Source organism: Bison bison, unplaced genomic scaffold (assembly GCF_000754665.1).
Source record: "Bison bison bison isolate TAMUID 2011002044 unplaced genomic scaffold, Bison_UMD1.0 scf7180017864461, whole genome shotgun sequence".
NCBI lineage: Eukaryota > Metazoa > Chordata > Mammalia > Artiodactyla > Bovidae > Bison > Bison bison.
This window is the reverse complement of record NW_011495023.1, coordinates 12,688,409-12,702,551: the sequence shown is the minus strand read 5'-3', so window position 1 is coordinate 12,702,551 and position 14,143 is coordinate 12,688,409. Positions and strand designations below refer to the sequence as shown.

The 14,143-nt window shown below is 42.3% G+C and overlaps 1 long non-coding RNA gene across 1 annotated transcript in view; it reads right to left on the bottom strand.

The window, feature by feature from the left end:
• LOC105003039 overlaps positions 1–14,143 on the bottom strand; it is a 15,620-nt gene that overhangs the window by 521 nt on the left and 956 nt on the right. The window contains exon 2 of the long non-coding RNA XR_827064.1: positions 3,034–3,144. This is a non-coding gene — a long non-coding RNA (uncharacterized LOC105003039). The remainder of the gene's footprint in view (positions 1–3,033; positions 3,145–14,143) is intronic.

Genomic DNA, 14,143 nt, shown 5'->3' with positions numbered 1-14,143 from the left:
ACCATTTTCTTAAAAAAAAAAAAAGAGCCACTTTTTCTTTTTATAATTGTCATTAGACATTACAGATATTTTTAAGAAGCAGCATATTTTTAAGAATAGAGCAAGACAGCAATCAGACAGTATCTACGCAAAAGAACAATTTTATGGATATTATCATGGTTAGGAATCCAAGTGTTCTGGAATCTGAGACCTTTGATTTAAGTTGTATCTCCAGGGACTACCCTGGTGGCTCAGTGGTGGAGAGTCTGCCTGCCAGAGCAGGAGACACAGATTCGATCCTTGGTCCTGGAGGATCTTACATGCCCAAGGGCAACTGAGCCTGTGCGCTAGAGCCCAGGAGCCAGAACTACTGAAGCCTATGCACCCTAGAGCCCATGCTGCACAGCAGGAGAAGCCACTGCGATGAGAAGCCCCCCCTCACTGCAGCTAGAGAAAACCTCGTGCAGCAGCGAAGACCCAGCACAGCCAAAAATAAATAAATAAATAAAATCAGTAAAAGAAAATAATTGTATCTCCATCACTAACTAGCTGCCTGATGTTGGGTAAGTCATTTGGCGTCTATGTCTCATAAATGAGAATAACAATTAGCATCTTCATCATCAGGATAATGAAAACATTCATTCAAGTAACTCTCCTAGCAGTAATAAGTGTGCCATGATGCTATCCATCTTTCAGAATGTGGCTTCTATGGGCAGGGACCTCACCTGCCTTATTTACTGCTGTCCTCAGTGACTGGTGCTCAATAAATACTTGCAAATGAATCTCCTTTGCTCTCTCAACACCAGAATAAAGAAGAGGAAAGAGTTAAAGAAATTAGGGGCCAGTACAGCTGGAGCCAGTTCTTGGTTGGCGGCCAGCACGAAAATCCAGGAGGAATGGGGTTTGGAGCTGTAGATCCACTTTGACTGCTGTTGGAACCATGCAGCTGACAGGGTCTGGAAGAGAAGAGAGTGAAGTGTTTGCTAAATCCCACAGCACAGGCTTTTCTTTTTTTTTTCTTTTTGAGCCTGAGAAGCAAAAGGCGAAACTGGATCATCTGGTTCAGTAACATAATCTTAAAATAAAAAGAAAAATCTGGGAGTTTCTCTGTGGGAAAAAAAGAACAAGAGGATTCAAAGGGAAAAAAAGACAATAGAGGATTCAATCCCAACCATCTAAAAGCAAATATTGTTTTCTGGGATTTTCAGAGGTCATCTACAGAAAGAGAAAAAAATTACAAGAGGAGGAATAAAACTGTGAAGATGTTTCAGATATGGGGACTCACATGCATCTTTAAAATATACCTACAGGAATTACTTACTCATACAGATAAACATGCTCAATCTTATACTGGTCCTCCCCTGCCTCATCTGCTGGACTCCTGCCAAGATGTGGCAGAATATTGACTGCAAAAATGGGTCCTGTTTTGTGAGAAGAAACAAAACTAAGCTAAACTCTGTTCCCAAGATAAGTGAATCCTCACTTTGGAATATTCAGAGAAACAATATAAGACAGAAGTCATGTGGAAGATATAACAAAAACACCGTTTTGCATATTTGTTTAAAATAGACTTTTAAAAATATGTATTTATTTGGCTATGCCAAGTCTTAGTTGTGGCAGGTGGGATCTAGTTGCCTGACCAGGGATTAAACCTGGGCCCCCCGCTTTGGGAGCACAGAGTCTTAGCCACTGGACCACCAGGGAATTCCTTTAAATAGACTTTCCATTTAGAATAGTTGTATATTTACAGAAAGCTTACCAAAATACATAGATATCTAAGCAGTTGCCGTATATATCCTGTACCTAGTATCCCCTGCTACCATCAAACATGAGTTTGATACATTTGTCAGGACCAATGAACCAATGTTGACAGTTAGTAACTGAAGCTCATACCTTATTCAGATGTCTTCAGTTTTTACCTAGTCCTTTGTCTGCTACAAGATTCCATCCAGAGGGCCACATCACATTTAGTCATCAAATCTGCTTAGGATCCATTAAACTGTGACAGTTTTAGACTTTCCTTCATTTGGGTCACCTTGACACTTAGGAGAAATCTGGGCAGGTATTTTGTAAACTGTCCCTCAATTTGGGTTTGTCTGATGTTTTTCTTTTGACTTGACAGGAATTTTAGTTTGGAGGAGGAAGACAAGTGTCCTTCTTACCAGATCATATTAAGGGTACGTTATCAGCTTGCCTTACCACTGATGACGTCAGTCTTCTGTACTGTTACGCCCTTTCCATACGATTTCTTTGGAAGAAAGTCATCGAACCCAGTGTAGAGAGCTATGTTCTACCTCCTCAAGGGGACAGTGTCCACATACATTTTTTTTAAAGTTTCTAATGTATAGGTAATTGTCTCTTCTTTCCACTTATTTATTTGCTCAATCATTTATATTGGTATGAACTTGTATTAGTCTACTAGCACTGCCATAACAGTGACTGGCAGCTTAAAAAATAGAAATTAATTTTCTCACCATCCTGATGGCTGGAAGTCTAAGATCAGTAGGGTTGATTCCTAATGAGACCTCTCTCCTTGGTTTGCAGATGGCTGCCTTCTCACTGCATGCTCATGGTGCACGTTCTGAGGGAGAAAGATTTCTGGTATCTCCTCCTCTTAAAAGGGCACTAGTCCTTTTGGAATAGGGCCCCATCTTTATGATCTCATTTAGGCTTATTTACTTCCTTAAAGGCCCTATTTCCAAATATAGTGTCATTGGGGATTAGGGCTTTAGCAAATAATTTTTCTTTGGGTGGGCGGGACACAATTCAGGCCCCATACCTCAGGGCTCATAATGATTTACTTTACACCTCAAGTTATAATCCAATACTATATTACTTATTTTGCTTTTCAAGTAGCCTTTGGGAACTCTTTCAGTTGATTCTTGCCTCCCCTTGATAAACTCCATCAGTTTGGTTTTTGAGTACTTCCTTATTTTCTTGCTACAAGATACCCCAGGTTAATCTTGTCTATTACCTGCTCCCAGGATTAGCTGTTTCTCCAAAGACCCTAGTTCCTTCTACTGGAGAATGGTATTAGAAACCCACATCCGGTACCTGGGTTTGCTTGTTGCTACTGGGTATTGTTGCCTTTGGGCCCTCTCACTTCTTTCAGTGCTTCCTTGTATTGACTTTTCAAATAATCTGATATAGTGTCTTGTCCCAAACCTAGAAAAGAGAAATAGATTGATAGAAAAAGTAAGTTCTGAGGAATCAGACATCCTGTGATTGACCCTGTTTTCACCACATACCTCCTGCAAGTAAATTCTTGCAAGTTACTTAACCCCATCAAATTTAGGTTTCCTTATTTTTATTTATTTACTTTCTTAAATATGTATTTATTTATTTGGCTGAGCTGGGTCTTAGTTGAGGTATATGGGATTGTTAGCTATAGCATGTGGGATCTAATTCCCTGATCAGGGATTGAACTCAGGCACCCTGCATTGGGAACATGGAGTTTTAGTCACTGACCACCAGGGAAGTCCCTAGGTTTCCTTATTTTTAAAAGGGTATATTTAAAAATATGGTAAGGGAGATCCCTGGTGCCTAGGATTCCAGGCTTTCACTGCCTTGGCCTGGGTTCAATCCCTTATCAGGGAACTGAGATCCCACAAACCATGGGACCAAAATCATTAAATAATAATAATATGTTAAAAGAGATTATGTACATAAAAGGCAAAACAAAACATAAAGCTCATGACCAATAAATATTAATAATCCCTTAGCATAAATAGGCTACCTATTATGTCTGCAATTTGGACTTCTGAGCAAGAGATAATTGCTTTGCACAATATTTTTCTCCATGTGCAAAATCCAATGCAACAATCAGCTGACTTATTAAGATTCTCTCCTGTATTTCAAACTTGTTGTTCTTCAGTCACTAAGTTGTGTCCAACTCTTTGTAACCCCATGAAGTGCAGCATGCCAGGCTTTCCTGTCCTTCACTATCTCCCAGAGTTTCCTCAAACTCACGTCCATTAGATCAGATGCCATGCAACCATCTGTCTGTCACTTCCTTCTCCTCTTGCCCTCAATCTTTCCCAGCATCAGGGTCCTTTCCAATGAGTTAGTTCTTTGCATCAGGTGGCTAAAGTACTGGAGCTTCAGCTTCAGCATCAGTGCTTCCAATGAATATTCAGGGTTGATCTCCTTTAGGATGGACTGGTTGGATCTCCTTGCTGTCCAAGGGACTCTCAAGAGTCTTCTCCAGCACCACAGTTCAAAAGCATCAGTTCTTCAGCACTCAGCCTTCTTTATGGTCCATTAACCCATTTAGTCCTCACAAATCTATATGATTTGCTGTTTGTATCTTCATTTTACAGTTGGGGAAACCCAGGCACAAAGATGGTAAGTAACTTGCCCACATACAGGTAAATGGCAAAGCTGAGCTATGGACCCGATATCTGGCTCCAGAATTCATATTCTTATTACCTACTCTTTCTACATATATAAGCAGCACTGGTTTCTAAACAGAATCACAGTGTGACTGAGCTGACAGCAATGATTGGAGTTCAAGAGAGAAATGTTAACTGTGTTTAAAGCTAATCTCTCTTCTCCCAAGAATGAGATGCAACTGGATAAGGCCACACTGTAACTAAAGGCTACATAGCAATCTTAATATCACTATGAAAAGAACTAAATTTTAGAGCCTTTCTCTCCCTGGGATTACCATTATTTACAGGATTTGGTATGAAAATATGTAGTGGCACAACTTTTTCAAGGATTTCGTAGGAAATCACTCTAACATCTATTTTGAACAAGTCCTCCTTGCAAACCAGTAGAAAAATGGCTAAGCTTAATCCATTTGGTTTAGTTTTCTCCTTCCAGAAATGCTGCTTGGCATCTTTCTTTTTAACTTTATGAGAGTGTTTTAGCTTTCATCTGCTGGTTTTAATTTAACTTGTCATATTTCTATTTTTTTGTGCATGTGCCCAGAGGGCTTTGGGAAAAGGACACATTTTTTAATAAGTCGAAACAATAAAAGCCAGAAAGGTCAACTTTAGTCAGTTAGTCACGTTTCAAGCCATCTAAGCAGAAGACAAGAAATTCATTTCCAACCTTCAGATTGTTCTCTCAAAGACTGCTAGCCCTGGAAACAGACTAGGGCACTGCTGCACAGAGAGACTGTAAGTGGTCAAGGCCATGCGCACAGATGACTTACTGTCATGGTAAGCAGGAGGCTTCCTTACGTAAGTTACACAGATGACAAAAGGCACAGATACCACAGGAGGCTTGTTTTACATGGGCACTAAAAGTCTTAACTTGATTCCATATCTTAGTTACAATCTGCTAAGATTGACCTTCTCTAAGTCAGGGACACTAAAGGACACCAAGCCATAAGGTCCCTTGTTTTCCAGATCTGGGTGCACAGTGTAGCAACCACATCTGTTTTAAAAAGTTGCATTATGAATAGTCCATTATTCTTTGGTGGATCATGTGGCTGTGTTCTTATTTGAAGGAAAATGATCTCCTAAAAGCTTCCCTACACCCATTCTTCTCTAACCACACCCTATTAGTTCTGCTCCTGGCACTGTTCTAGTTAACTATATTCTCATCAGGTTGGCATCTCCTCACGAGAACACAAGCTCCAGGAAGGGAAGAACTATATCTCTTAAATTCACAATTATATCTCCAGGGCTGGCACTGTAAATAAGACACAGTTGGTGTTCACATCTGTTGATGGGATAAAAATAAGGAATAAGCAAATAACAAAGTTAGGTAGGGCCAATGAAACTGAGTAGAATATAGTCCTTGCTTGAGTGATATTGAAATCTGATTTGGATTTTGCAGGTAGCTGGAAAAATATGAAATATAGTTCCTTCCCTTCCTCCTTTCCTCCTTCTTTCCTTTCCTTCCATCCTCTGTGGCTCTTTTCTTCTTTTTCCCTTTCACCTGATTTGCAAAGTACCACAAGGAAATAAAGATGGTGATAAATGTGGGCGAGACCGACTCAAATTTGGGAACTTTGTAATGAAAAGTTCATCTAAATTGTTTGAGACGAAATCATTTTCTCACAAGAAAATCCCACACACTTTAATAGGATCACAGACACTAGAGGGCAGTCCTAGACACCCTCATGACACCTTCCAACCTTGAAATAAACATAGCAATCTAGTCTAGGGTTTATCACGTTCAGATGGCCAATCAGATGCTCCAGCCTTCACCTCCTCCCATAGGTGGAGGGCTCCTTCATGACGTCCCACCTGTTTGTAGGAGATCTCTGGAGTCCTTTGCCCTCCTCCGAGGGCTGAATGAAGGGTAGCAGGAGGCCACAGCTGCTGTCTGCCCCTGAAGCCCACAACTATTACCCTTGTCCTTGGTCCATGGAGCTGCCTGTAGCACTGTGTTCACGAAAGACTCTCCTCTCAAGTCCTGATGCAGTGGGGTGAAGATTTGTGTCCAGCACTCCACCCCACCTCCAAATTCCCATGTTGGAATCCTAACCTCCAGTGTGATAGTGTTAGGAGGTGGGACCTTTGGGAGGTCATGAGAGCAAAGCCCCATGATGGAATTAGTGCCTTATCAAAGGAACCCCAGAGAACTCTCTCAACCCCTTTCTGCCATATGGGAATACAATAAGAAGTTGGCAGTCTGCAACCTGGAGAGGCCTCTTGGGAGAACTCAACTGTGCTGCCATCTTGATCTTGAACTTCTGGTCTTCAGAAGTGAGAGGAATAAATTTCTGTTTTTAATAAGCTATCCAGTCTATGGTATTTACTTTCAGATACCTGAATGACTGAAGACACAAGTGAGGAGAATGCTTACTTTTCATCTTAAGTGACTCTCTTTCCCTGGGACCAGAGTAGTGAGGCCCTGCAGCCCAACACCTCACTGAAATTTAATAATAATAATAAAGCCAATCTAATATATTCCTTTGGCACTGAACTGAAACATAAGCCCTTGGGAAACTGGAATTCCCCATTGCAGATTCCAAATTTACAACTAAGATGTTGTGAATTCTTCCCCTGGAAGTTTGCCTTAGTCACTATGGCCAACCCATCAGATGTGTGTAGGTTTTTCAAGATTCTGGAGTGAACTGGCCCTAATTAAAATCTGTAAATCAAGATCCTTCATATAAACTCAACTCCCCGGGGTCTTTGACTCTCAGGAAGATTTATCCCCAGATGTCAGGGCTCTGGAAGAGCATCATTGGCCTCATTTACCTTCCTTTTTTAGAGGAAGAACTGTTTTTATTTATTTTTATTTTTGTTTAAAGCAGAGTTGTATTTAAAAGGCTCATTCTAAAAAGAGATCGAGTTGGAGTCTGGTTTTGACTAGTGGGAATTTTCCTTCAGCTAAACCAACTGTTGACTGTGCTTGAACAACTGCCAGCACAGGGGCCATGGGCTGCAGCACTTTTAACTTAAAAGTGGCTAATAAAATCATGAAGGGAAATCATAAAAGAGAATTACAAACAAAATTATCAAAAAGAAAAAAAAAAGATTTTACTATAATGAGATTCACCCTCCAGGGACCAGAAATCGGAGATCTGCAGACATAAGCTTATGCTAGCAGAGACGCTTGACAGATTTAAGAGTTGTTTGCCCAATCTAAGTTTAATTGACCAGTTTATACTAGTAGGTAGTTTCTAATATTGCAGAAACACTGAGTCCAGTGGGCAAAAAACAAAAACAAATTAAAAAAAAAAAAACCCTTTGAGATCACCTCAATTACCACAAATACAAGAAGAGACTGAAAAACTATCTTGCATTGGGTGCTTAATTTTTAAAGCTGATGGAATCTTCAAGAGCATATTATTTTTACCTGGGCTTATTTTGTCAATGGTTTAAATAACATATTGTAGTTGTGGTGTATTAATGAAATAATCAGGTATGGACTCTCTTGGTCCTTGATTTGGAGGCAAGATCAGTTTTTTTTTGGGGGGGGTGCTATTTTTTTAGTCACACCACACAGCATAAGGTTCCCCAACCAGAAACTGAGCCCATGCCCCCTGAAGTGGAAGCATCACGACTTAAACCACTGGACCACCAAGGAGGTCCCAGGATCACATGGGAACCACGCCAATCAGTAAGGATCACATTTTATCATATAAGGAAGTAGATTTAAACGTAGTGGGGGACAGTAATTGGTTATTAAGTAACAAATATATTTGATCTTCTGTTAAGAAGTATGCACTAATGGTTAAATGTTACAGCATCTCTATTTTTAAATATTTTGTACATGGCTACAAACCAGAGAAATATTTTTTTTTCCTGTGGTACTCTTTACTTATTTATTTTTGGAACGTTTGGGCCAAATCTGTTCCATCTTTGACCTTTGGGTTCTTTTCTTTTCTGTTTAGGGAAACAACTATGCATACCTTTCTCAGCATTAAACATACACACGCACTCACAGGCATGATAAACAATTACCAGACTTGCTTTTCTGACAAATAAATCAGTGCTAGAAGACCTTTATAATGTCAAACTTCTCATTCAGCGTAAGACCTGTCATTGTCCATGTGTTTCTCTGACAGTATCCCAGGTTTTACTGATTGGCGTGGTTCCCATGTGTCAGAATAGTGAAATGTACAAGACCCCGATTCAGACCTATTCTGTCCCTGTAATTATTACAGTTTTTTTCCCCTAGCTTCTTGTGAGATTTTACTCTTCTCCCAGGTTTTTGGTCTCCAAGGGTACGTCAAAGAGCTTCAAGTTAGTTTGCTTTTCCTTCTCTCTTTGAATACCAAACGGAAACAGTGACAGACTATTTTCTTGGGTTCCAAAATCACAATAGATGGTGACTGCAGCCATGAAATTAAAAGACACTTGCTTCTTCGAAGAAAAGCTATGACAAACCTAGACAGCATATTAAAAGGCAGAGACATCACTTTGCCAACAAAGGTCCATATTGTCAAAGCTATGGTTTTTCCAGTAGTCATATACGAATGTGAGAGTTGGACCATAAAGAAGGCTGAGCGCCAAAGGATTGATGCTTTTGAACTGTGGTGCTGGAGAAGACTCTTGAGAGTCCCTTGGACAGCGAGGAGATAAAACCAGTCCATCCTAAAGGAGATCAACCCTGAATATTCCTTGGAAGGACTGATGCTCCAAAACTTTGGCCAACCTGATTCAAAGAGCCAACTCATTGGAAAAGACCCTGATGCTGGGAAAGACTGAAGGCAGAAGGAGAAGGGGACGACAGAGAATGAGATGGTTGGATGGCATCACCGATTCAATGGACGTGAGTTTGAGCAAACTCTGGGAGATACTGAAGGACAAGGAATCATGTGTGCTGCAGTCCATGGGGTCATAAAGAGTCAGATAGGACTGAGTGAACAACAACCAAACCCTTTGCTGTGACCTCTTATAAAAGTACACAGCTGCTGTCATGATTTGCAAGCATACCCAAAGGGCCAGACCAGAAGAGCTTAATACTTCAGAAAAGTGACTTCTCATTTTTGCCATAAATTTCAAAAATATGCCTATAGACCGAATAGGCTGAGAAACTGGTTTTAGCATCTGAGAGTCCAAGTTCAAATCACACCAGTGGGGCTTCCCTGCTGGCTCAGTGGTAAAGAATCCACCTGCTGATGCAGGAGATGTGGGTTCAATTCCTGGTCCAAGGAAGTCCCGCACGCTGCACAGCAACTAATCCCCTGCACCACAACTATTGAGACTGTGCTCTGGAGCCTGGGAGTAGATAGCTACTGAGATCCACCTGCCCTCGGAGAAGGCAATGGCACCCCACTCCAGTACTCTTGCCTGGAAAATCCCATGGATGGAGGAGCCTGATAGGCTGCAGTCCATGGGGTTGCCAAGAGTCAGACATAACAGAGCGACTTCACTTTCACTTTTCACTTTCATGCATCGTGGAAGGCAATAGCAACTCACTCCAGTGTTCTTGCCTGGAGAATCCCAGGGACGGGGGAGCCTGGTGGGCTGCTGTCTATGGGGTCGTACAGAGTTGGACACGACTGAAGCGACTTAGCAGCAGCAGCAGCCACTTGCCCTAGGGCCCATGCTCTGCAATGAGAGGCCCATGAACCACAACTAGAGAGTATCCCCCGCTTGCTGCAATGAGAGAAAAGCTGGCACAGCAATGAAGCCCCAGTGCAGCCAAAAATAAATAAATAAAAATTATTAAAAAAAATAACACCACTTACTTGCTCTGTAAATTTGTATATGCTTGTAGCTCTCTGAACCTTAAGGCCCTCATCTGTACAGTGGAAAGTGACACTGTATAAAATGTAGGCTTGTTGTATAAATCAATAACAAGTGTGTTTTAGAAGAAAGGAACAAGTATATGAATCCAAATATATGGCAATATGATATAATTGGCTGTATTGGCAATATAATGAAGCTGTGTATTGTCACCCTGCTTATTTAACTTATATGCAGAGTACATCACACGAAATGCCAGGCTTGATGAAGCACAAGCTGGAATCAAGATTGCCAGGAGAAATATCAATAACCTCAGATATGCAGATGACACCACCCTTATGGCAGAAAGAGAAGAATTAAAGAACCTTTTGATGAAAGGTGAAAGAGGAGAGTGAAAAAGTTGGCTTAAAACTCAACATTTAGAAAACTAAGATCATGGCATATGGTCCCATCACTTCATGGCAAATAGATGGGGAAACAATAGAAACAGTAACAGACTTTCTTTTGCGGGGGCTCCAAAATCACTGCAGATGGTGACTGCAGCCATGAAATTAAAAGATGCTTGCTCCTTGGAAGAAAAGCTATGACTAACCTAGCAGCTGCTGCTGCTGTTGTGTCGCTTTAGTCGTGTCCAACTCTGTGCAACCCCATAGACAGCAGCCCACCAGGCTCCCCTGTCCCTGGGATTCTCCAAGCAAGAACACTGGAGTGGGTTGCCATTTCCTTCTCCAATGCATGAAAGTGAAAAGTGAAAGTGAAGTTGCTCAGTCGCGTCCGACTCTAGTGACCCCATAGTCTGCAGCCTACCAGGCTCCTCCGTCCATGGGATTTTCCAGGCAAAAGTACTGGAGTGGGGTGCCATTGCCTTCTCCTTGACTAACCTAGACAGCATATTAAAAGCAGAGATAGTACTCTGCCAACAAAGGTCTGTCTAGTCAAAGCTATGGTTTTTCCAGTAGTCATGTACGGATGTGAGAGTTGGACTATAAAGAAAGCTGAGCGCCGAATTGATGCTTTTAAACTGTGGTATTGGAGAAGACTCTTGAGAGTCCCTTGGACTGCAAGGAAATCTAACCAGTCAATCCTAAAGGAAATCAGTCCTGAATATTCATTGGAAAGACTGATGCTGAAGCTAAAACTCCAATACTTTGGCCACCTGATGCAAAGAACTGACTCATTGGAAAAGACCCTGATGCTGGGAAAGATTGAAGGTGGGAGGAGATGGGAGCGACAGAGGATGAGATGGTTGGATGGCATCACCAACGAGATGGATATGAGTTTGAGTAAGCTCTGGGAGTTATGATGGACAGGGAAGCCTGGCGTGCTGCAGTCCATGGGGTCGCAAAGAGTCAGACATGACTGAGTGACTGAACTGATGTGGCAATAAGTAGAATTTTCTTCCCTGACCTACCCATATCTTGAATTAAAAGATCAGGAACATGCTGGAAATATCAAAAATCAAGAGATTAACAAAAGGGGGATACCCTGGCCATATGCTGATTTATACAAATCATTTTATAATATTGAGCTACTTCTGTCCAAAGAATTGATACTTTTTAATGGTGATATTGGAGAAGATTCTTGAGAGTCCCTTGGGCTGCAAGGAGATCCAACCTGTCAATCCTAAAGGAAATCAGTCCTGAATATTCATTGGAAGGACTGATGCTGAAGCTCCAATACTTTAGCCACCTGATGTGAAAAAGTGACCCATTGGAAAAGACCCTGATACTGGGAAAGATTGAAGGCAGGAGGAGAAGGGGAAGACAGAGGATGAGATGGTTGGATGGCATCACTGACTCAATGGACATGAGCCTGAGTAAGCTCCGGGAGCTGGTAATAGACAGGGAAGCCTGTTATGCTGTAGTCCATGGGGGTCACAGAGTCAGACACAACTGAGCGATTGAACTTAACTGAACTTCTGTCCAGTAGGTTGGTAAGTGGACCAAGTGCATGTCTAAGAATATGCTGTTACTTTCTACCTATTCAGGTGTTCCACTACCTTTGCCTCAACCTAAATCTTGCCTGCAATATGATGAATTTGCAAATTTCAGCATGCAGTCACAGGAAATGATGGAGGCGGGGCTATTTCCCAGCCTCACTGTCTCCCACAGCTCTTTTTCTGCCCATGTGTATATTGCATGTGAATTACTCATTGAAATTTACTCCAGGGAATATCACTTCTATTACCAATAGTAACCTGACCCAGAGTAGCAGACTTTGTATCCAACACAAATGAACTTTTGGAGGGAGAAAAAAGTTTTCTACCCTCTCTGCTCTTAAGCCCTTGTCTGGGAAAGGACTATTCAGTTAGGAAATAACCCAGATGTGATGATTTGCTAGGTAATCTTCTGATAGCTTATTCATTTTTAGCATTTTTACAGGGATGAGACAGGCAAAGAGGAAAACATAAAATTTAAATCAGTCTACCAAGTGTGTTCTGATGTAAGACAAAGTCTAGCTTTTCAATGGGAGCACAGATTTTCTGTGGGTGGACTCCCACATCTACTCCATTAGACTAGATCACTGCTCTGAATCACAGTTTATGATTCCAGCTTCTTGGGGATCCCACACTAGTAACAGATTCAACAGGTCCAGAACCTAACTCACTATATTCCTCCCATTCTGTTCTCCTTGCCCCATTGCTACTGTCTGTGATTCTCCTCTTCTAAATTGATACCTGTAGACTCACCTTGGGTTTATCCTTCACTTCATTCTGCCATCAGTCTGCTGGCCCTTTTCCTGTTAATTAACATTGCGGGCTTCATTTCCCTTCCATCTGTTTATCATGTCAGAGCCCTCATCACTCTGTGCGTTTGGGCAACAGCCACTTGGCTTTCTCTTCCTTCTGACAATTGACCTCTTGCCCCAACACACACATCCTCCACTAAACTTCCAGAATCCCTGTAGAACCCACTACCTTTGCCTCAGTAACTGTTCTTGTTATTAAGATCCTTTCTTAGGAGGTCCATCCTTTCCTTCCACTCCTCCCCAACCCGCATTTTTATTCAAATCCCTTGCACAACCCTATCATCTTGGCCTCTGTGTCTTTAATACTTTGCCTCAATCACTCTGTCCACAATGTCCAAAGCCATGCCTCCTATTCAAATTTCTGCTTAAATTGCCAACGAATCTCATTAAAATGCTGTGGACCCTAGTCCCCTCTCTCCTCTCTAGTCTTCATTTTCATTTAAACCCAGCGGCATCCTGTTTAACCCTTAATTGCTCTCTTTCCCTGTTAATTCTGTTTCCCTGGAAGACTGCATGTTATGAAAAGGCTTCTGGTACCACACTTCTCCTTTGCCTTTTCCCCCACTCATCTTTTACTCCCTCTCCCAAGCAGAAGACACAGAAAGAGATCAATAACACCCATGGATTGGAACTGACGTTTGAACTCCTGCAGATGCCCAGATTCCAACCTATACCCCCTACGCCTGCTGTGGGTAAACTGTAAATTCCAACATTCCCAATTTTGCTAGTCCTCACCACAATTACACAAGGTCACAGAAATTTAGGACCAAGGCATGTAACCTGCTCCATGTGTCTTTGAGAAAGACCTAAATAAAATCTCCAGGATTGCTTTATTAGTTACCTCTGCAGGGAAGTGGAGGTGGGGGAAGAGAGGATTATTGGATTTAAACTTTTATTCGGATCTTTAGGCTGCAGAGGTAATGCCAAGATCTCGGCTTTGTCTGGCCTCTTCCCTCGCGGTGGGGTACGCTTTCACATCATCCATTTGGGAGAAACCAGAGCAAAGCCTCGCCCGACGCTGAGCAGAGGCGGGCGGAGCGGCTTTTGGGGCGGGGGGGATTGCTTCCAAAGCCAATGGCTTGAATTGGCAAGCGGGAGGCTCAGATAGTTCTTAAGATGCAATTGCAGTAGAAAGCCAACCCACTGAAACAGGCGCCTGGCGCCGGCCGCCCGCGGGGGCGAGGACTGTCGGTGAGTTACCGGCTCCGGCCCGCAGTGTGCGGGCCGGCCACTAGGAGGCGCCCCGAGCGCACCGGGGCCCCCTCCCGCCGCCAGAGGAGGGCTCGCATCCCCTCCGCCAGCCCCCAGCCGCGGGA